This window comes from Coptis chinensis, chromosome 6 (genome assembly GCF_015680905.1).
Source record: "Coptis chinensis isolate HL-2020 chromosome 6, ASM1568090v1, whole genome shotgun sequence".
NCBI classification, from domain to species: Eukaryota; Viridiplantae; Streptophyta; class Magnoliopsida; order Ranunculales; family Ranunculaceae; genus Coptis; species Coptis chinensis.
The window spans coordinates 54,423,623-54,448,241 of NC_141461.1; positions in this window are offsets into that span (position 1 = coordinate 54,423,623).

A 24,619-nucleotide genomic window follows, 5' to 3' on the forward strand; every position below is an offset into this window, starting at 1 on the left:
TCATACCTCTCAGACTTGTCTGAAACAGAATCCTCCAAGGGTGGCATGCGTCATAGCATCTCTATTCGGAACAAGCGTTGTGCTTCCATCTCAGTCCTGAGTACTGCATACTGGGCTTGGTGATGTTGGTGGATAGTCTCCATGTTAGACAAGATATCTTCCTGACCACTTTCGAGCATTTCAACTCTCGTCTGAAGGTTCGTTTGTTTATTTCAGACTACAATCTGTCTATCTCGGATATCTTCACAAATACCATAAACGCAACGCAAGCTAGTTTGCAACACTTGCATGCGTTCTAAATTAGAACTACAACTATCTAATGCATCTTCATCCAGACATGTCATATCTTCCATTTCATCCTCCAACTGAACTACATTTCCTTCAGACAACGGCCAAGTCTCTTGGATGCAATCCGTATAAATACTTGCATTAGAATGTAATTTGATCTTAATAGGAGCAGATTTTGCGACAGCTCTAAAAGACAGCATGATCTTAGTGATCAATCTTTGGAAGGGGCAGATGTTCTGTCCCCTCCTCTAATCACATTAAAAATTAACTTCGAGGATGCATAAATTATACTTATTTGTTTGCAAAATCCAGAGAACGTCGCGGACATTATTTGGACCCGATGTCGTGACTTTTTTTTCCCTAGGGCGTTCCTACCAATCCACCGAGCTCTGATCGGTTGGTTGGTTCGCAGACTTGACTGGCGGACGCAATGAGAACTCGGATTGTATTCACCTTCCATGACAGTATCTTTCATCAAAGCAGGAACTCCAGTATACTGGGATTCCTGAATGGTGGCTTCCAGGCGTAACGCCTAACAGCTCAGCCAACAATTGTCTCGTTACTTCCCTCCTCATTCCTGCAACCTTAATGAAAATCCTATCCCCCTCTAATTCTCACTTCTTATAAAACGGTTCTACTAAATCATAGTGGTAAAAATCCTCTGTTGAGTACCACAGTCTATTCTAATTTCTCCTAATCATCTCCGCGTCGTAAAATGGAGCGAAGCGGTCGGCAGCAAACGCGTGCTCCGACAAAATTCTTTGTCGTAGCGCCATTAAAGTTTTTGAAACAAACAATGGTTTTGTAGACGGTGGAGTAGGCGAGTGTGATGAAAACAACTAAAAACAATGGTGGTGGCGATGGTGGGTACGGTGGCAGGTTGGAAGCTTGAATTGGTGGCTGTTTTCGGTGGTGTGGGAATTTTGTTTGAGAGAACTCTGACTGGTGGTTAACAATGGGCGTGTGAATTGGTGGTTTTTTTTTTTTTTTTTCATTTTTTTTTTTTTTTAAATTTTTTGGTCGTTAGGTTTTCCTTTAAAGTTTGTTAACTGGCAGGATGGAAAAGGAAACACGACTGTTGGTGGAAACGAAGGGGCGCAGGTGCGCTGCTGGTGCGCGCGAGTTGGGCCCAACCCCAATTCGAATTTTTCGAATTTTTTTCGATATTTTGAACAATTTCAAATTCAATTTGCCGCTTCGTTATTGGTCCGATTTTGGCGAATGAGTTATGGAAATGATCAGTAGAGAATTTCCAATCCAATGATCCATAAAACACTTAATTCCAACCATGGGTGACGTATAAGAAGGTGGAAAAACGCCTCGAAGTGTGTGTGTGACGTAAGTTATGCGAACGAAGGAAATCTAAGTTATAGATAACGTCAACCCGAATGAACTACGACTAATGGGCCTAAGCAACACAAATGGAAAGTTCAAGCAATCCGGATGGAAAGACCGACTGCCCACCCCCAAACAATTTTTAAACACAAAATTTGTATTAAACGTGGGTAGTTTAAAGTCAGATTCCCAAGACTTGTTGGATTACTATTTCTATGATTTTAGAATTTTTATTATAATTATTATTATTATTATTTTTTTTATTTTTTTTATTAGTTTATTATAAGAAAAACGAAAAACAATAAATACATAAATCACCCATAGTGGAACATGACTCAAAAACCGAGAAAACATGCAAAAGTGGAAAACGTGAATTATGTGAAACGTGGACTTAGGATCCGGTAATTACAGGCACACACTCCATAAGGAGGGCCCGGTTACCTGAATGGTGCAGTTACCACTATATGGAAGTGAAAGGAAGTACACCAAATGACAAAGGTCAGTCCTCATAGACAGGGTCCTGTAAAAGGACTTCTTCTACATCAGGGGACAGAAGTTCGTGAAAATGTTTTAACCGTTAACCATTAACTTAAAAGGTACTATTGTCCTTGGGATTTACCAAGGTGATTTCCCCGTAAGGGGTGACTTCAGTAACCAGAAAAGGACCAGACCAACGGGTTTTTAGTTTCCCTGGGAAAATATGTAGACGGGAGTTGTAAAGCAAGTCCTTTTGACCGACCACAAACTCTTTGCGTAAGATTTACTTATCATGAACACGTTTCATGTTAGCTTTATAATCCTTCGCGAGATCGTAAGAATCGCTACGGATTTCCTCAAGCTCATTCAATTACAACTTGCGTTTGACACCCGCCTCATCAATATTGAAGTTAAGGCTTTTTATAGCCCACAGAGCACGGTGCTCTAATTCAACGGGCAAATGACAAGGTTTCCCAAATACAAGTCTAAAGGGAGACATACCTATAGGAGTTTTGAAAGCCATCCTATACGCCCATAAGGTATCAGATTGACGCTTCGACCAGTCTTTCCTATTAGGATTTACAGTTGTTTCTAAAATCTTTTTGATTTCCCTATTAGAAACTTCTACTTGTCCGCTAGTTTGTGGATGATAAGGAGTTGCTACCTTGTGTGTAACTCCATACTTTTTCACTAGAGATGCAACAACTCTATTGCAAAAATATGATGGCTTTAGGAATGCCAAAACGACAGAAAATATACTCCTTAATAAAAAATACCACTGTCTTATGGTCATTGCTACGGCAAGCCATGGCCTCTATCCATTTAGACACGTAGTCCACGACAACTAGAATATAAATGAAATCGTGGGAAACAGGGAAGGGACCCATGAAATCAATGCCCTAAATGTCAAAAATTTCTACTATCATGATTGGGTTTAATGGCATCATATTACACTTCGTGATTCGCCCAAGTTGTTGACAACGAATACACGTCTTGCAATGCACTTGGGCATCCTTAAAAAGGGTAGGCCAATAAAATCCATATTGAAGAACTTTAGTGGCTGTTTTCATTCCACTAAAATGGCCACCACACTCTTTGTCATGGCAGAACGATAGAACTTCATTATATTCCCACTGGGGAATACAATGACGAATAATCTAATCCGCACAATACTTAAAAAGGTAGGGCTCATCCCAGTAGTATAACTTAACTCTGGCCAAGAACTTCTTACGTTCATTTCTTGACCAATTATAAGGAATAACATCAGTCGCTAAATAATTTACAATGTCAGCATACCAAGGTGCTGAAAAAATAGCATATAGATGCTCATCAGGAAAAGAGTCCGGTATGGACTCAGAATCACTATCATCGTCGTTTGTAAGTCTAGATAAGTGGTCGACAACTACGTTTTCTACCCCTCTTTTGTCCTTTATTTCTAATGTGAACTCTTGCAGGAGAAGAATCCATCGGATTAATCTCTGCTTAGCATCCTTCTTTGCAAGAAGGTACCTAAGGGCTGCATGGTCCGTGTAAACTAAAGTTTTAGAACCAACCAAATAAGGACCGAAACTTATCTAAAGCATAAATGACGCTAAGAATTCTTTTTTAGTAGTTGTATAATTCCGTTAAGCATCGTTTAAGGTTTTACTAGCATAATAAATAACAGTGGACTTATTATCTAGTTTACGTCCCCAAGACAAAGCACTAAGCTGCATAATCACTAGCATCACACATGAGTTCGAAGGTTTAGACCAATCGGGGAGGTCAGTATAATTGGTGCAGAGGTTAGGGCGGCTTTTAAAGTTTTAAAAGCCTGCTTACAGTTAAAATTAATATCAAAGATGGCATCCTTTAAAAGCAGATTAATTAAAGGCCTAGCTATTTTCGAGGAATCTTTAATAAAGCGCCTATAAAAACCTACATGGCCTAGAAAGGCTCTAATATCACGGACAATCCATGGTATAGATAGAGTCACTATCTTATCTAGTTTGGCCTTATCTACTTAGATGCCATCACTAGATACAATGTGACCTAGTACTATGCCCTTTTTCACCATGAGACACTTTTCCCAATTTAAAACGAGGCTCTTTTCTTCACACCGTGTCAAAACCTTAGACAGGTTAGACAAACAATCTATGAAGGAGTCTCCATAGATAGAAAAATCATCCATGAAAACTTCCATAAAGCGCTCTACCATGTCACTAAATATATGAAGCATATACCGCTGGAAGGTACCAGGAGCATTACAAAGGACAAAAGGCATTCGTTTATAGGAATACGTTCCAAAAGGACACGTGAATGTAGTCTTTTCTTGGTCATCAATATCAATAATAATCTAAAAATAGCCAGAGTAGCCATCCAGAAAAGCATGACCAGCTAGACGTTCGAGCATCTGATCTATAAAAGGTAAAAGAAAGTGATCCTTTCGTGTCATAGCATTTAAACGTCTGTAATTAATACAGATTTTCCATTTCATAGGACCTTGTGTGAAAACATAGTCACCCTTAGCGTTATATACCATGGTAACCCCCGATTTCTTAGGAACTACATGAATGGGACTTACCCATTCGCTATCGGAGATTGGGTATATGATACCCGCATTGAGTAATCGTAAGACTTCTTCCCTAACCACCTCTTTCATGGAAGGGTTCAAGCGATGCTGAGGTTCGTGAGAAGTCTTCGCGTTATCCTCCAAATGGATACGATGAGTGCAAACATTAGGGTCGATTCCCTTAATGTCGGCTAGGGACCAACCAATCGCAAATCGATGTTCCCTAATCACCCTGATTAAACGTGTCTCTTCATCCTTAGATAACAGAGAAGATATAATTACTGGATGACTACCATTCGGATCAAGTTGAATATATTTTAACTCCGGGGGAAGAGGTTTAAGCACCAGGATGGAAGGAAAGTCAATAGATGTTTCGTCAGGGTCCTCATCTTGCGTAATGAATACTTGCTTAGGTAGCAAGTCTTCATACTCAGTATAAGGAGCAACCGAAGGGTCTACAATCGGTGTGGACTCAAGGATGGTGTTGACTTCCTCTAAGTAGGAGTCATTTACAAAATCTGAAGTTCCAAAAGAAAGGAATTTATACATATGGTTTTCGGGAAACGTGTTGTTAAAATAATCTTGAGCTAAACTCTCGATCATGCTAACCTCCCCATCTATAGACGATTCTGGTAACTGTTTCATCATTTTAAAAACATTTACCTCAATAGAAAGATGGCCAAAAGATAAGGACATTTTACTATCGCAACAATTTATAAGCGTGTTGGTAGTTGCCAAGAAGGGACGCCCTAAGATGATCGGTACAGAGTCGTTAGCAACTTCTGTATCGAGGATAACAAAATCTATAGGATAGTAGAAATCCTGAACCTTAACAAGCACGTTTTCCACTACACCCTTAGGATACTTTATAGACCTGTCTACTAACTGCAACGTCATTTTTGTAGGTTGCATTTCTTGTAGACCTATTTGTTTATACAAATGAAACGGGAGTAAGTTAACACTCGCCCCCAGGTCTAATAAAGCGGTCGTCGTGTGGGATTCTCCTAAGGTGCATTTTACAGTAGGATGACCAGGGTCCTTGTACTTAACAATTCCATTATTTTCTGATAAAGTTGGGAACTGTTCAGTTAGAAAGGCGTCTTTATGTATGTTGGTCTTACGCCTAGTAGTGCACAACTCCTTAAGAAACTTAGCATGGTTAGGTAGCTTTTTAATAGCTTTGAGAAAAGGAAGGTTTATCGTTAGATTTTTGAAAATGTTCCTAATCTCCTCAAAGTTTGTATCCCTGGTTAGCATGGCTAATTTCTGGGGAAACGGTGGTTTCTCTCTATATTTAGCGTATGACTCAATTGGATGTCTAACCTTGGGTATCTGTTTCTTAGGTTGTGGTTTAACTGGTACCTCTATAGTGGTAGGCTCTTCAGTTTCTATTTCCGTATCTAGTTCGATATCCGGTTTAGGGACTACTGGTGGGGTAACTATAGGCATAGTTACTTTGTTATCAACAACTTTACCAGAACGGAGAGTGGTGATGGCATTTAGCTCACCTACGGTTGTAGTTTCCGTACTAGTATTGCCGTTTACCTCAAAGGCTGTGTTTGCTATTTTAGGGTTTGATATCGCTTGGCCTGAAAACACGCCTTTTGGTTGGGCTTTCTCTTGGGCTAACTGTTGTATGCCCTGATTTATGGATTGTAAGAGTTGTTGGTTCGATTGAGTCATTGATTGTAAAAGTTGTTGGGTAACCTGTATAAAGGCATCGATACGATCCGGTTGTGTAGGTGTAGTAGTCACAGGTGGTGCGATTGGAACTATCTCATGTTCATTATTTATGGGCGGGTTGTGATAGTTATTATTGTTAACCGGAACGATACCTCTATTGGTATAATAACTATTATAATTACCCTGACCTTGTGCTTGACCTTGTCGTGGTTACGCTTGGTTGTTATAATTATTATAATTCCCCTGACTTTGTCCTTGTCCTTGCCTAGGTGGAGCTTGGTTATAATTGTTTACTTGCCTAACATTTTGGTTATTAAACCCTGGAGGTGTAACTTGTTGATTGTTTCGCCAACTGAAGTTGGGATTTTGTCTCTATGGGGCATTAGGAATAGGATAGCTATTAATGGAGCAAACATTATCTTGCTCTGATTGTTGTTGTTCATAGGCGAGAGGACAATAGGAGTCAGGGTGCTCAGGACTCAAACAGAAATTACATGGGTTGGAGTTGACATTCATGAAGGGGATAGGCTTTTGTTGAACAGAAATAGCCTCTACCTTTTTAGTTAGAGATTCGATTAAATTTTTAAGTTATGGATCGGGTTTCATCTCAAACATACCGGCGGCCTTAACTGTTGAAGAAGAACTAGGGGAGTGGGGGATATCATCACTACCCCCAATTATTATAAGCGCTTTAGTTTGATCTTCTAAAATTTGTAAGCCTCCGAGGCTCCTTTACTTAGGAAACTAACCCCATTCATTATGTCAAGGACTTCTTTATGGTGGTGTAGAAGTCATTTGAAAAAGGCACGAACTAACGTGTCTTTCGCTAGGTTATGATGTGGACACTCTATAAAGAGATCAGTGAAACGATTCCAAGCCTCTGAAAATAATTCATGAGGATTTTGTCGAAAGAAATGAATCTTAGAAAGCATCTCATCCGTCTTTAGGGGTGGGTAAAAATGCTCCATAAACAGCTGAACAAGTTTAGCCCACGAGTCCACAGAATTAGGCGCTTGGGCAGTTAACCAATATGCCGCCTTATCGGCTAAGGTGAAGGGAAATACCCTCAATTTAATTTGTTCCGCACCAACCGTAGGATGGTGGAATGTTGTAAGGACTTGTTCAATCCCTACGCGTAATGTCGATAAGGTTTTCATGGTCTAAACCATGAAAAACGGGTAACAAATTAAATATGTTTGGGGATTTGAAATCCCCCCAATCGGTCCGCTAGAACGATGCAAGATTTAGGGCTATCGCTCAAGGCTTTGTAAAAGTCGGAGAGAGGAGTCTCTCTTTCTTCAGCCATTATCGGGGGTGTGGTGTGTGGAATAGTAGCTAGAGGTGTAGTGATTGGTATACTAGATAGACGTGTTTGTTGACGTTGACGGTTAATTACGTTCGGTGTTTTTCTCCGGCCAGACCTTAATCTCATGCAAGTCTAAGTCTAAACACGACAACACTCCAAACAATCTTGATATACTAGTATAAACCTCTAACTAGAGATGTGAGGTGTGGAAGAAAAGAGTACCTGAATGCCTCCTTGCTTCGCTTATGAATAGCGTCTTGTTTACGCGTGATCAGTGTGTATAACAAGTTAGAACACTGAAAACTTGAAGAAATGGAAAGTTTGAAACAAACCTGAGGAAATCGGGCAATTTCACCAGAGGGCGTAGGTGCGCTCTGATTGGGCGCAAGTGCGCTCCGTGTAACTTCAAGTTACAGTGTTTGAGCGCAGGTTGCGCTCGGTTTGGGCGTAAGTCGCACTCAGGGTTCCAGGCGTTTGGGCACAGGTGCGCTTCGTGTAATTTTTCGAGGAACTTTTCAATGCTGAAATGGACAACCACAGTATGAATCAAACAAGGGTGGGTGGGTTTAATGGGACTTAAAAATGACTAATTATACTATGAAACCAAAGCTAAAGGGAACTAAGATGGCAGCGGCGCCATTTGATAAACATAAAAAAGAGTAATTTTACCAATGACTAAAGCTCACGAGAACTCTAAACGCTAGTAAAACTATAACTATTTTCCTGTATCTAATTTATCAAAGTTTTCTACTCTCAATCAAATTAAGATATAGTGGAGTAGGAAGTTCGTTCCACTCCTAGTTCTTTAGCATGCGATGGTTTCGTGTCAACTAATCAATCATAAGTCTAGTGAGAGATTTACGAGGGGAATTCTATACTACGAGGTGAATTCAATTAACAAGTTATGAATAACGAAATGATAGAATGCTAACGGTTTGAATCTAGATAAAGAATTAAAGGGAATTGAATCCACTTTAACTCGACTTAATCCTACTAACAAAGACTCGTCGTGATCCAAATTGAATGTTTCGCATATGAAAATAGTAATTCTAATCCCTAATTATACATGACATTTCTACCAATTCATAACATAGCATGTGAGCAATTAAACCCATTCTCATGGTGAATTAATCGTTTCTAGAGTGGAATAACTATCACGATGATTTCTAAGTTTAACAAAGATCAAGCTTCATCAAGGCTTCTTCAACCCCTCTAATGGAGGTTTAGCCTTGATTCATACAACTATCATTTCCCATTGAATTAAAACTAGACATCATATATAAATTCTATCTTTATGCAATTTGTCTAAACAATAATTGAAATCTTAGGTAATAATTGGGAAATGAATAACAAGTAATAAAGGAATTTAGATCTAAACAATTGTAAATGACAAAATCGAAATGAATAAGAATCTACTATTTTATTTATCTAATCGATGAAGAACAATGATTTAAGAGTTTAATCTAAAACAAGAATTGAATTGAAACTAAACTTAATTAAAAACAATTAAAACTAGATCTAGAATTATCTATAGTTTAGGTCTAATTAGCTACCATTAACAAAGAGCTAAGATTTTGTTTTTATATGCTCCAGATCGAAAAATCGTGCATGGGCTTGGAGCCATGTTTTGGGCCGGAAATTCGGGCCCAAAACCCAATTCTTTTAGTCCGAAAAGGGCTCTTCAGCTGGATTTGGCTTCAACAGACTTTTCGTCCACTTTTGCTCCTCTGATTGGGTCAAGATTTAGACCATTAGAAAGCTCTTCTCGAGCCGGTCGTTTTGACATAAGGTAGACCCAATTCCGAGGTCTGAGTCCAAAGATACGGCCTACGGAAATTCTGCTGACTTTTTGTGCTGTTTCTGCCCGCATTGACTTTGACTTCTTAGCTTTTACCGGGGGAAAGGCTTTGTCTCCTTGAATCTTGGCCTTTATCACATAACTTCTTAGCAACCAATCCTTGCTCCTTTATCTCGCCAAAGTAGCACATTTCTACACATAATTGACTTTACTGCCTGAAATACATAAAAAACACGTAATTAGTGTTAATTTTTATTTATTACTCACATAATTGGTCTAAAAGTATGATTATTAAGGGGTTAAAACTACAGTTTTGGGCTCTTATCAGGTGGCACTACCACGCGCAGCATCGTCATCAAAGAAGAAGTGCACGAGATGCCTGAAGGGGGTGAGAATGTCGGTCGCCAAGATGCAAATGATCCCCCCCAAGGACCTATAACCAGCACCGATGAACTAGTTGTTATTGGAGCAGGTCCCAGGAATAACGCTCAGGAGGAACGTCAAAATGGCGAGAATGCTGTCCTTACTAACCTAGAGTCTGTTTAGGCGAACTAGGTGGTGCAGGCTTTGGAACAGCAAAGGAGCAACCTTGAGTGAGAATTATAGCTGCTAAGGCACTTATATCAGTCTGACACAGGGAAGGATGACAGCCCTCCCAAAGCTGGTCGTACTAGGAACCCAAAGCGTGAGGACCTAGTTTTGCGCGAGCTATCTGAGTCAGAATACAGCAACTCAGATGAGGACTCAGGAACAGCCTCAGAGCCGGAGTCCACTAACTAGGATCACGATGTTGACCCTCGACAACGAAAAAGAACTCAGAATAGGAACTTTCTACCAAAGAAAGTGCATGGGAAACTGAGAAGAATGACCTGATTTGTCAGATGCATCGGATGACAGGCAACAGGAGAAAAATACAAGACTCCCTTGTTCAATCCGCCATAATAGGAGCAGGTAGATCTCCTTTTGCATCACGGGTGATGAGAAAGCCATACCTCCGTGGGTACATACAACCGAAGTTTAGTGTCTTTAATGGTAAGTCAGAACCGGTCGATCACATATTCAGGTATCGTGCCATTATGGGACAATATGAGAGATATGACCATGTCATGTGTCAAGAGTTCAAAGCCTTCCTATCTGGATCAACGGTCCAGTGGTACCATAGATTACCTGAGCGTCAGATCAGGTCCTCAGAAGAATCATTTAGGTACTTCATAGGCAGGTACTCATACAACAGGCATCAGCCAAAATGAATCAACGCATTGTTCAACATCAAGAAAAAGGATGGAGAGGCATTGAGATCCTACATGTAACGGTTTATGGAAATTTCAATCCAAATAGAGTCTTGTGGCGAACAGACTGCTATAATAGTTTTCAAACAAGGGTTGGATGAAAACAATGCCTTATTCGGATCTCTCTCTAGGAACCCACCCCGTAATTTAGAGGAACTCCTTGATAGGGTTGAAACTCATGCGGGGTGGGAAGAAGATGTCCTTAACAGACATCAGGAAGCGAAAAAGATTAGTCGGACAGTTCTTGGGCTTCCTCGGGAAGAGAATGGAAATTCTTCCCCTCAAAAATCAAAGAGAGACCGTAATCATAATCGCCAAAGGGCTGAATCTCCATCAAAGGGACGAATGCCCAGAGGGTAATACTAAAATGTAGCCAGTAGTGCAGATGGAAAACCACAAAAAAAGCCACGTGTGGAAAGAACGGAAGAAGCTCTTCCCTCGATGGACATAAACTTTGCCCCTCTGAAGAAAATGCCAGATGAGGTTATGGACTCGATAAAAAATCAAAGTTACCTCAAATGGCCAGCTCCGCTAAAGCCAGGCTCCCTGGGTACCAGAGACCAAAGGACCTACTGCAAGTTCCATAAGAGTAAGGGTCACAACACCAGAGCCTGCAGGACCCTGAAAAATGAACTATATGATCTGATTGAAAGGGGGTATCTGAAGCAGTTTGTGGCACATGAACAAGTGAATGTAGTACAGCCTGAAGAGATCAACACGTCAGTTCAGGATCCCCCAGGAACTAGACCGCTCAATGGCCGACTCCAGATAAATATGATTTCTGGAAAAGTAAGTAAATGGAATGGATAGATCACTGAAAAGGGTGTGCGATATCAAATGCGCATCGCTAAGCAGATGAGAATCATGAATAGCGAGCTGACTACAGGAGCTCAGGTTAAAGTGGCACCCTACAAAGATCCGCTCATCCTTTTCACTGAGGTTGACTGTTGCACCATCCAGACCCCCCATAAGGATGCACTTGTTTTGACACTACCTTTTGGAGATTATGATTTGCATCGCATATTGGTTGATCTAAGCAGCTCAGCAGATGTGCTATACTATGCCGCATTCAAAAAGTTGCAAATTCTTGATTCTGAAATTGTCGCCACCAACTCCAACCTATATGGATTCATTGGGGACAAAGCTCTGATAGTTGGAGAGATCCAACTACCCGTAGCTACTGGTCCGATAACTCTCATCATAAACTTTGTCGTAGTAAAAGCTAACACACCCTATCATATGATCTTAGGCAGGACCTGGCTGCACAGACTCCAAGTTGTTCCTAGCACCTATCACCAATGTTTGAAGTTTCCGCATAACGAGACAATTGAGACAATCAGAGGGGATCAGGTGGCTGCCAAAACATGCTATCTGGTGACGAAGCAGTCCCCACTCCCTTCTGAACCAATGGAGGTGGGGTGACCCACCAAATATCAATTACAGTTGGATCCACCTCTCCTGGAGCTGGTCCCATGAGAGAGGGAGGATCCATCCTCACTGGAGCCGTTAGAGGAAGTGGAAATTGTAGGTGGTAGCTCTCCAAAGACCATTTTCATCGGTACCTTGTTGAGTTTTGAAGAGCACCAAGTTCTGATACAGTTCCTCTGAGAGCACAGAGATGTGTTTGCTTGGTCATTTGAAGAAATTCCAGGAATTGACCCCTATGTGGCATGCAGTTGTAGTCAAGCAGAAACCGAGAAGGCTAGGTGCTGACAGATCCAGGGCGGTAAAAGCTGAAGTTGAAAAACTAAAGGCAGCTAATTTTATCAGGGAAATCAATTTCCCCACCTAGATTTCTAATATTTTCCCAGTAAGAAAGAAGAATGGGTCATGGAGAATCTATATTGACTTCACATATCTGAACCGTACATGTCCGAAAGACAGCTACCCTCTGCCACGAATTGACAAGTTGGTGGATGCGATGATGGGCATGGCATGGCTATTATCATTCCGCAGATGGGTCGCCAGGCTACAACAGATCCCTTTACATGAAGAGGACCACAATCATGCCAGTTTCACAATCGAGAATGGCCTGTACTGCTATCAAGTCATGCCATTCGGATTGAAAAATGCAGGAGCCACATACCAGTGTTTGGTAAACAAGATGTTTGAAGGATTAATAGGCGACATTGTGGAGGTGTATGTGGACGATCTCTTAATAAATAGTCTGAAACGGGGATATCATCTCTCCCACTTGAAATGTGCATTTGACGTTCTTCGAAAATGTCGCATGAAGCTCAACCCTGCGAAATGTGCTTTCGCTGTATCATCAGGAAAGCTTTTAGGGTACCTAGTTACTAAGGGAGGGATTGAGGCAAACCCAGATCAGATCTGAGCACTTATAGAAATGCCCTCACCTAAAAACATGAAAGAGGTGCAAAAAGTTACAAGCAGGTTAGCAGCTCAGAACAGGTTTATCTCCAAGAGTTCAGATAAGTGCAAACCCCTCTCTCAGTTACTGCAAAAGAACACCTCCTTCGCATGGATGGAAGAGTGCCAAAAGGCATTCTATCAACTCAAAACATACCTGGGGGCACTGCTAATCCTTTCAAAGCCTGTTGAGAGAGAAGTCTTGGGTTTTTATCTCTGTTCATCTGACTACGACATCAGTTCTGTACTGATATGCGTGGATGAAAAGAAGGTTGAAAAAACTATCTATTTCTTTGAGCCGTACGCTCCTGCCAGCTAAAAGAAGCTACCCAAAACTCGAAAGAGTCGCTTTAGCACTTGTTTTTGCCGCAGAGAAATTATGACCGTACTTCCAGTCTCACACCATTAGAGTGATCACAAAGTACCAATTGCGATCAGTTCTGGAATAACCTAACAGATCAGGAAAGCTAGCTAAATGGACTGTACAACTGTTAGAATACGATATTATTTACGTCCCCAGAATCTCAGAGAAGGGTCACATACTAGCAGAATTCTTCGGAGATTTCCCAATAACCTACACGGGGTACGATTCAACCACCCCTAGTTCTGAAGATGGCATCTTACCTAAATCTCCAAACTCCCATCTAGACCTATGGGAGTTGAGCTCCGGATGGCGGCTATTTGTGAATGGATATTCAAATGACAGAGGTGCAGGAGTTGGAGCTGTGTTAGTTACTCCTGACAATATGCTGTTGGAGAAATATATCCGATTAGGTTGGAACACCTCTAACAATGAGGCAGAGTATGACGCGACACTTCCTGGCCTCACAATGGCCTTCGACTTGGGCCTAACACACCTCACATTTTTTAGTGACTCACAGCTAGTTGTGTCCCAAGTTGATGGAGGGTATGAGGCCAGGGATGAACGAATGGCCAAATACCTGGAACTGGTACGGGGTTTTCAAGGAAAGTTTGAGAACATTCAATTCTATCAGTTGTCACGATTCGAAAATTGACATGCAAATGCTTTGGCATATGTTGCCTCGATGTTGGGCAACAGTGAGTCACGTTCCATCCCTATAGATTTCCAGGAGAGATCTAGCATTCAGTTCCTAGTTACAATAGTTTGTGTTGTTCCAGCCATTATCCCAAGTTGGATGGATCCGTATTACTCCTACCTCAAAGACGAAACACTCCCCGAGGATAAGAATATAGCTAGGCGTCTGCTTGCAAAGATACAAAGATTCACCCTCGTTGGAGACGATCTGTACAAGAAGTCCTTTCTGGGACCTCACTTCAGATGTCTCTCCCCACACCTCACTGAACATGTTATGCAAGAAGTTCATGAAGGAATTTGTGGCAATCATGCTGGGGGTAGAACACTAGCTCTCAAGATTCTAAGGCTTTGATACTTTTACCCTTATATGTAAAAGGATGCATAGGTTTTTGCCCGCAAATATGAAAAATGTCAACGATATGCTCCACTAATTCATGCTCCAGTAACAGAACTACACCCCTTGGCCAGTCCATGGCCATGTGCACAGTGGGGAACTGATATCATAGGACCTCTACCAGTTGCTCCTAGCAATGTCCGATTCCTACTAGTTGTGACGGATTACTTCACCAAGTGGATAGAAGCAGTTCCTCTTGCCTACATTCAAGAACATGATGTCAGAAAGTTCATTTGGAACAACATTGTCTGCAGGTTCAACATACCCAAAGTTATCGTCTCAGATAATGGGCAACAGTTCGCTGGAGGATTTTGGTTGCTAAACTTTGTGAGGAGTTTCACATTACCCATCTGTTCTTAACTCCAAGGTACCCGCAAGGCAATGGCCAAGCTGAAGCCTCTAATAGGGTCATCTTGGATAACATAAAGCGTAAATTAGACGACACAAAAGGTTTATGGGTTGAGGAACTACCTAAGGTCCTATGGGCATACCGAACTACACCCAGACGGTCAACTAGTGAATCACCATTTTCACTGACCTACGGAACGGAAACTGTCATACCTACATAACTGGTAGCTCCCACTCAGAAGTCAGATGTTGTGCACACTCTGGACAATGAGGAGTTGTTATGTAGAGAAATAGATCTCCTAGATGAAAAATAAGAAGGTGCCGCACTTCACTTAGTTGCTAACTAGCAAATTTTAAAGAGATCATATGACAAGAGAGTCTGAATTCGATCTTTCAAATCTGGAGATCTAGTTTTGCGTGAGATCCCAGAGCCTAATGGCAAGCTTGGGCCCAACTGGGAAGGATATTACATCATCGACAAGGTTGGTCGAACTGGTTTTTATTATCTCCGCACTGTTAAATGGGACGTTCTTGTCAAACCATGGAACGCGCAACACCTTCGCAAGTACTATCAGTAAATTGTAATTCTATGATTTTCTATGCATTGTTCACTCCTCTCCAATTCATCAATAAAGTGCTCTACATTGCCATCAAATTTATTCCTTACATTAATTCTTTATTTATAATCCACAATGGACTAAACCTTTAGGGAACTATCTTCTCACTATCTGTTCAAGAATATTGTATGCCAATTTGCTTTAGAACCAGTGATACTGAGTATGGGAAAGTTGAACTGTATGCCAGATCCTTTCACATTACTGCGCAGCTGGAACTGTATGCCAATTCTTTCAAACTGCGAATATCCTCGATGGGTTAAGCCTTTAGGTAATCTGACCACACTAACTATTCAGCAAACTGAATGCCAGTTTGACTTGGAACAAGAGATAGTGTTCTTGAGAGCCTAAAATATATGATACTTCCTAACGTTCTCGAAACATCAATATAGGAGTTCTTTGGGAAGATGCGGGTTGGATCGGATCTTAGCATAAATCATGGGCACAGAACGATATCGGCATGATGGCGCTGATGAAGACTCCCCTACTGCTATTCTGGCGATAGCCTATTTATTTTTTAAAAATAAATAAGACCTATCGTTATTAAACACAATGTCGTGCTCATGGCACCAAGTTACTTTCGCAAAGACATATGACTTTATTGCGATCAAACTTCTAATTATAGTTAACTTGAATGGTTCCCATGATATCCTGATTAGATTTTGGTCATACCTCATTTTAATCTGTTTAGCCTACTAGGGTCACCTATTGTTGTTCCAAATGAACTTTGGCGGCATCAGGGGTAGAGTATGCTTAGTAACACATGTCATATAACATAAAGTGCTTCTAATGTATACATAAACTAGAAAAGCTACAGAGCTCAGTAAGTAAATAGTACACATGCATAAAATAGAAGAGTTGCAGAGCTCAGTAAGTAAATTATATGTGAGCTACATAGCTCAATATTATAGATCCATAGAATAATTGTTTAAAAATAATTGTTTATGTGAATCATCAACTGAAAAGCTTATGAAGCAGGGGTAGAATCAAACTTCTGTTAACCATCAGTGCTTGTTGTTGCCCCATCGTTAGGAACTTGCATTTCACTCTCAAGAACAGATTGTATGGTTGGATTAGCTGGAACGGTTGAAGGCTGGATAGAACACTCACCTGAAACTGGAACTGGCAGAAAAGGAAGTTGAACGGGATCCATGTCATCATCGGTTTCTTCTTTAGAGGATAAGGAGGCATCGGGCATAAGTTCGTCCTGGATAGCTAAGATACTGGTGTCTCGATCAAGAAATAAGATGAAAGGGTTGGTCACTCATCCCTGAGCATCCAACTGAGAGACATATCTAGTAGCCTTAATAGCCTCCTCAAACTTAACTTGTTTGGCAGCATTGAAGGACTCTCGAGAAGCATGAAGTACTCCTAGAGCAAAGTGAATGGCATTTTCAGCTGACCTCTTCTTCACCTCCTTCACCACTTGAGAATATAACTCAGAGGTCTCTGCCAAGAGATCATCAGCCTTCTTATCAGAGCGAAGACGTTTCTCTTTTAGAGCCCTCTCATAGCCTGACATGACCTCATTTGCATGGGCAATGGCTTGCCTAATGGTCCTCATCTCGGTGTTCCTATGGTTAAGTTCCCCTTGGGCTTGGTCATGTTTTGCTTGTAGGGTAGTGAAGTGGGCACGCAATTCCAAGAACTTCACTTTCCAAGTGGTAGCATCAGGGGCTCCTTTTTGGGCTTTCTCTAGAGAGCTCCGAAGGTTGGAGATACTGTCTCTCATATTCTTGAAGCCAGTATCAGATTTCTTCTCTTTCACCAAGAGCTGGTCAAGCTGGAGCTACAGCTCCGCAGTTCTCTTCTTAGTAGCCTCTTTCGCCCAGATCAGCTCACCGGTAGCCATGACATCAGTGGATGAATTAGTGGAGGCCACAAAGATGGGTTCTTTCATAGCCAGAAAGTTATTCACTAATTGGAGAAGAATATAGGATGTGTAAGAAACACAATGAGAGAAACCGAACACTGAACAGAGAAGAAAGTTTTATCTTGGCAAGGTGAACAGCAGATCGGCAAAAGGATAGGTCGAAGGTCCCAGCTATGTTGGCTTCAGCCTTGTCAATAGGAAGTCACGCAGGTTCCAAAACTTCAAGCGCGATATCAACATCTTTAACTGAGTGCTTGTTGGTAATAGGTAGTTCATCAGTTCATCCCCAATGCCTCATCTCCACAATCATATCCCTCTCAGGGAAATTAGGAGATCTTGGCGAAAAGGGAATGTCGTCACTCACCCCCCCTCCTATCATTGGATCGAAGAGGAGGGAGAGAGAAACGTTACAGCAGTAGTTTCAGCAATACCCTTCCCCTTGCAATTATCAAAGAGGGGAGGGTTAACAATCAGAAGGACATTATCACCATTTTGTTTAGAACCTGTAGAAGGAACTGGAACTGATGGGGGTACAACTACATTCTTACTTGGCTTAACAAGTGGGGGAATACTAGTAGCAACTTTAAAAAGTGTATCTTCACTAACAAACAGAAGGTGAAACTTCGTTTTCTTACCAGAGGGGGCAACATCAGAAGTGGTATCAGACCTCTTCAATTTTGAATGGTTGGACGCACGCACTCCCCTTTTAAAATTGCTGGCCGCCTACAGTTCATGAGGCACTTCAGGGCCACTCTCGCCAGTGATCACACAATCATCACTGACAGTAAGCTCCTGAACTGAACCCGACGACGCCGCATCACCGGAGACTGCCTCCGAACTCTTCTCTTTGTGATTTCCTTTTCTTCTAGTAATCAAAGAGTATTCATCCTGAATTGGAGGAGGAAGAAGTCCGGCATCCTGATCAACATGAGGAGGAAGTGTTGTGTGCCCAAAATTCACAGTATTTATCTCAAAAGGGGAATAGCCAGGAACCAGTTGCAGCAATTCTTTCGTAGACATGTTGAAATATTCAAAGAGACGGGTGGGATCAGGAATTATCACCCAAGGTATCCTCTGTTCCTTGGAGATCTTTTTGATAATGTCCACCTTAGCAGCATCAGTTGCAGTTAGTTGATTCCAGGGGGAAAAGTCATCTAAGGAATAATAGCAAAAGATATTCAGGCAAAAGACTCTTATATCAAGTTATAAAGTACCTGAGTAGGAAGACTTACTGGTTAGAGCATGGGTGTGTTTTTTGGGAACATGAATTTCTATTGGCTCACCATCAGCATTGGAGGGGCGAATGTCCCACGCATCACCCAACACACAAAGGTGGTGATCAGCCTAGCCTTCGTCACTCTGCTTCCCCTAAAAACAGACGATCGAAGAATTCTTGTCTCTGGTCATGAGGTAATAGTACGACTGGTCTCGAATACACCGGACCTTATAAAAGTAACCGAACACCCAATGGTTTAGAGCAAACCCATGCCTCTTAGCAAAAAGGGTATAATACATAACAGTTCTGTAAAACAGGGGTGCTGCCTGACCAAGAGCAAGATTGAAGTAAATCAGACACTCTTTTAGCAATGGGTGAAGGGGAAGAGTAAGTCCGACCTTAAGCTGACTAATGGTGATGAGTGCCACCTCCTTGTAGGCTAACTCATCAGATAACCTCCCCCACTCCAGACCGATATCTTCAGGGATGTGAAATTTCTGACAGATCTGTTCCAAAGAGGAAAGATCTTTGAAGTTTACAAGTGACCAGTTGGGATTCATGATCGAGAAAGAGGAAAATTTCAAGGTTTGGTTAAACCCTAACGGAATATCAAAAGGTTCAGCATGCAGAAAAAGGTAACAGAAGAGATAATGAAAGTTCTCTCACCAGATCTTTTATATACAAATAAGATGGACGATTAGGATGAGCCCAAACGGTGCGTCTTTTCGGGATGGAACTACCATCATTACCTTCTTCGGAAAATGACGTGTCTTTTCGAGCCGTCTTTTCAGAGCCTTAATTAGTTGGGCACATCAGCAGTTCCCACAAACGGTTTTGGAAAAGGATTCTCACGCCAAAAGCAGCATCGCTTGAAGCACCCACGAGCTAGCTTGCACGAGCGGGGGCATCTGTAGGGGGATTTCCCATCACTGAATAGATGACACGTGTGTAGGAAATAACCTAAGACTATAGATGTCTAGAATGAGATGAGGACCATCAGATCAGTCCTGTGAATAAGTGATCTCGTGCTTAGCACGAGTGTTTAGTGGACATGTGCCAGGCACATGACTGACCGCCTTCAAACATAACAATTATCCCAGTCGTTATGAACTGATATAGACAGTTCTTGAACATAAGGAAACTGAAGATGGCGATCTTTAATGATAAGGAAAGAATCGTGACAACATATCTTAGGAGTTACCTTTTAGATATAATCTTCCCATACATGATGGGACATTATGATTAACAAGGAAACTTACCTCTCACAAGATATGGTCTAGATTCAGACTTCCATAAGAAGAGGAATCCTAATAGGAAGGCAGAGTCCAAAGATGGAAGGGAACTCACAAGCGGTGAGGACAGGCCTAACCCTAGGACTCTCGTCACCCTTCCTATATAAACCATAGGGATTCGCCCTTAGGAACTACGCTAAATAGGGTTTGATTCTCCAATAGAACAAAGGAGATATGTAGGCAGCCGTCTGACGATTAAACCTTGAACTCACCATCATCTCATCGCTTCTCTATTCAGCAAAGGATTCCATATCACAAGGCAAAGAGGAAGTTCAAGGGATACTTGGAATTTCCCCTACATCCCCCATTAGTATAACTTCATCACTGCCTCCTTGAAAGTTAAAACTCTCTAATTGGATAAACTGGCCACTCAAATATTCACTCTCTTTTACTAACCTTTATTATATTCTAGTTTGTACCTAATGATAGTGATTAAATCAACAATAAATTGTTCAACCGTACCCCATGACTAACACTGGTAATAAATCATACAAGGTGTTCTGCAATTGGTCATCTTTATATAGATGTAAGAATCTTGGTCAAATTTAGGCTTGAGATATATAGTCTAATTTGAATAATACCTCACAATTATTTTAGTATAAAAGCTAATGAAAAGCAAACACCTTCTAACCTCTAAGTATAGCAATTGAATTATCGTATCATAACCCCAAACGTGTTCATAAGTATATTCGTGAAGTTTCGTTCTGCTCCTACCACAAAAAAATCTGTGTAATGATCGAGACTTTTTAATTCATACAATTATGCAAAAATTAATATTATGCATTTTGTTTTGCTTCCACCCATCACTTTTGGGTAGTATTTTGAACAGCTTATAGTAATGGTGGTAAGTGTATTCAAAAGATTGTGATTGAGGTTCACCATAAATTGTTTAGAAGATGAATGGATGGGAGTTATGAAGAAGAGAAGGTAGCAAACTTAAAACTCATGACTTGTTTTTGAATGACTCAACTTTGTATTGAATGAACACTTGATTGAAGATTGAAACATAAACTTGAAATGAAACAATTTTGATTGAAGATTGAAACATAAACTTGAAATGAAAAATACTGAATTGAATAAACAAAAAGTAAAAACAAAACTTGAATGTAAATAACTTGAAAATAAAGATTACATTATTCCTACATGACACTAGAATAAGTCTAGGTGTATTATCTCCTCCTACTTTTAGGTTCTTATACCCCTACTTAAACAAAAGACTGATTTACCCTCTCCCTCTACAACAAGACACCTCACCATGTTCCTTTATGCTTTTTCTTTTGCTATTTTATATTTTCTTGATCAATGTAGGTTTTGAGCAAGTCTTCTTTTGTATCAAAGCTATTCATCTCTAGTCTTCTGAGTTAAGGACATGACTTTTAGTTATCTAGTTTTGAGTCCTTAACTTTTGATCTTTGATTTTAACTTTTTCAGTAATTTTTCATAGCAGCTTTAAGTTTTCATAATAAGCGTTAATAAGGCTCATTTTGGGACTAAGATGCAGCTTTTATGATAAGTGGTCTGAAATGCTCTGTAACCTGAAAAAGGCAATAAAACCTACGAGTTATCTTTTCATTATTCGTAAGAAGGGCTGTAATGCAGTAATGTAAGGGTAATAAAACGTATATTTGAGAGGTGATCACTACCACTAAATAACATTTTGTTTGTCCTTAAGCAAGGATGAGAGAAAAAACTAAGATCACAAATGAGTGATTTATTATTTATTATACTAATCTCGTTTCGCAGAGTGCAATTATATTGACCATATGCAATAAGGCCTTAAACCATTAGGAATTCCCTAGTAGACAAGCTTAAACATTGTGAGAATTTTTTAGAGAAGGTACTTACATATTTCTTCTATCTAGTACAAAAGGTCTTGTCTCCTTATTTATTCTCAGAAGTCTATACATCTCATTCGCCGAGAATAAGGACAAACTCCTTTGAACTTAGAATAACATATGTACATTAATTTAATCATCTAAAGATAAATGCACAAACATGGGCAATTAATGAAATACAAAAGCAGACTCGTTTTCGAAACTTTTGGAAAGCGTCCTTAAGGTGGGTTCTCACAGGGATGTATTAAAACACAAAATCTCTGATAGATTCACTCAAGTTTCATTCTCTTAAATGCAGTGGGCATTTATATTCCCCACATACACGAATGACGTCCAAAGGAAACCGGGGTCGATTGATCACACTTGCCACTTGCTATCACAACATCCTATTCCTAATTGAGCTAGAGGTCTTTTATTAGGAGTTACGGGGATAGGGTGATGGTTTAAAAAGAAAAAAGGAAGGAAAAAACAAAATCTGATAAGTTGAGAAATTGGGTATTCAAGATACTTGTAACTTGAGAAGAACCTCGTTTTGCTATTTGCTTCCGAATTTTGATTCATTCTTTAGCCCTTTGGCTTTGTGACTCCATATGATTTTGAAATTTTGGGAGTTCTAACTTTGTTTTTGTTTCTTTTTTCTTTTGTTTCTAATATCATTTCCTTTTGATTTGGAACTTTTAGGAGATTCAATTTTTTTTACTCGTTTGATTTTTTTGGAGTTTTGGTTTTTGATGTGTCTTTCTTTTCTTTTCTTTATTTTCTTTTCGAAGCAACTAACTGATTTGTTTTTGTATAATGTCATCTCTTCTCTTTTTCTGATATCCATCCAATTTTCAACTCGCCAGTTGGGTAAGCTTTTTATTGTGTGTTGTAACGGGTGAGGGGTTTATGGCGAAGAAAAAAAAGGCTTTTAGAAAATTGTGAAGGTTCAAAAGGTGTTACTAGAGGAAAAACTATCTTTTTAGGGTTTTAACATTTATTTAGCTATATCGATCCAAAAAGGGCCTAAATTCTCTCCTAGGATATGGCGTGGTGATCAAGCAAGTGGACATGTGGTCTTTCTATCCAGACATCCTTTGTGTCATCACCCAATAATCATTCAGATGAGGCTTTTGGCTAGATTCTCACAGGATATGGAACTTAATTGTTCTAACCATGGTCTCGAAAACTCATTGCTATATACAATCAAATGCTTATGCATGCCATTCATGAAAAGATGCAGAAACTATTGTACGTATATTAGTCTAAGTTCGAAAAACGAATCCTTACTCTATTGCTATAATGAGATTTATAAACTTTTTATTCATCATAGAAAAAGAAAACAAGACAATACTAAACAGAAAAATATTTTTGGTCTTTTTTGAAAAAATTTTTTTTAAGAAAGGAAGAATATATACTAATATGTCTAATATAAGAAATGCTTAGTTTTTGCAAATGTTACTATACCACCCTCAAATAGAAGTATGTTTTGTCATCAAAGTATGAAGAGATAAGAAAAAAGATTACCATAGAAACATGAGCAAAACCAACGATACACTTATATTATGTTTTCCATGATGAAAATATGCCACCCCCTAATAAGTTTAGGGCGTGAGTTGTTTGATATAGAACGATAAATACATAGTTTATTGTACTAGGGATAATTATTATACTATGAACTTTTTGGGTTTTTGTATTTTTGAAAACATATGTAATGCAGAAAAGAAAAATGGAAAGTTTTGGCATGATGTATTTGTGTTACCTTCTACTCATATACCAACTTCCACATAAGAAACAATTTAAAACAAGCAGATAATATTAAAATTATATAAATAGTTATAGTTATACATAAGTGCAAAAAGAAAATAAAACAAACATAATGAAAATAAAACATCAACTATCTATACAGACACTAGGGAGCTGCATAGTCAGAATCCGTGCATGACTCGTCACAACGTCGAAAAGATCCTTCTCCTGGCTGACGTCGGGTCCTTGGGTGTCTATCGCTATACGGGAGTGCATCTCTAATGTTCTGCAGTGTTCTTGTGACATTGTGTTGAAAACGTCGCTGCTCTTGTTGGAAAGACTGCTGCTCCTCTCTGAGGTTTTGCTGAGTTGTTCTAATAACTTGTTGACATTACCTAAGGTGGTAGATGTGCTGGTGCAGAATCCTCTGGTCCTCATGGAGGAAATGAATTCTGTCCATGGGATAAGTGACCTGTCAAGTGGCACCTTCAGTGAAGTAGTCTACTGGCTCAGTAACGCGTGTTTGCTCGGTGGCTCTGGCGGCATGTGGATGCCAGAATTTCTTGACGCAGTGGGCATAGATATGACCTATGGTAGTGTCATTGACCTCCACTAGAGCGTCTATAATATCGAACCCCTAGTGCTGCATGATCCTAGTGACAAGCACTGGTAGAGGGGCGGTGGACCTCCTGGGTTTACAGAGTTGCTCCCAGACAAAGGTGGCGACGCAGAAACTGTTCTTCTAATCCTGAAGAATCCACTAAGATCATCACCTTATCAATATCAGAAGGCTTCACTGAGTCTATCAAGTTGAAGGTTGTCCATTGAGATATTGTCAACTGATTCCTTCATAGCGAACTCTGAAACATGCAGTATGATGTAGGGTTCTTTCTACCCTTGAGAAGCATTTCTGCCATCATCATATTGATGGTCTTGTTGTCTGGGGACTATTCCGTCAGAGTATATACCTTCAGAGGAATCCCCAGAGCCTCACTCACCACCTCCTTAGTGAGCTCAAATGTGTGGCCATTATATCCCTGACAACCATGACGAGGTCATCCTCCCCTCAGCTCGTTGCATGTTATTGTAAAACGAAAGAGTGAGAGAGGGAGAATAACTCGCGTCCTCCAACAAAACCAAAGACTCCCATCCTCTTCTTCTAATCTCA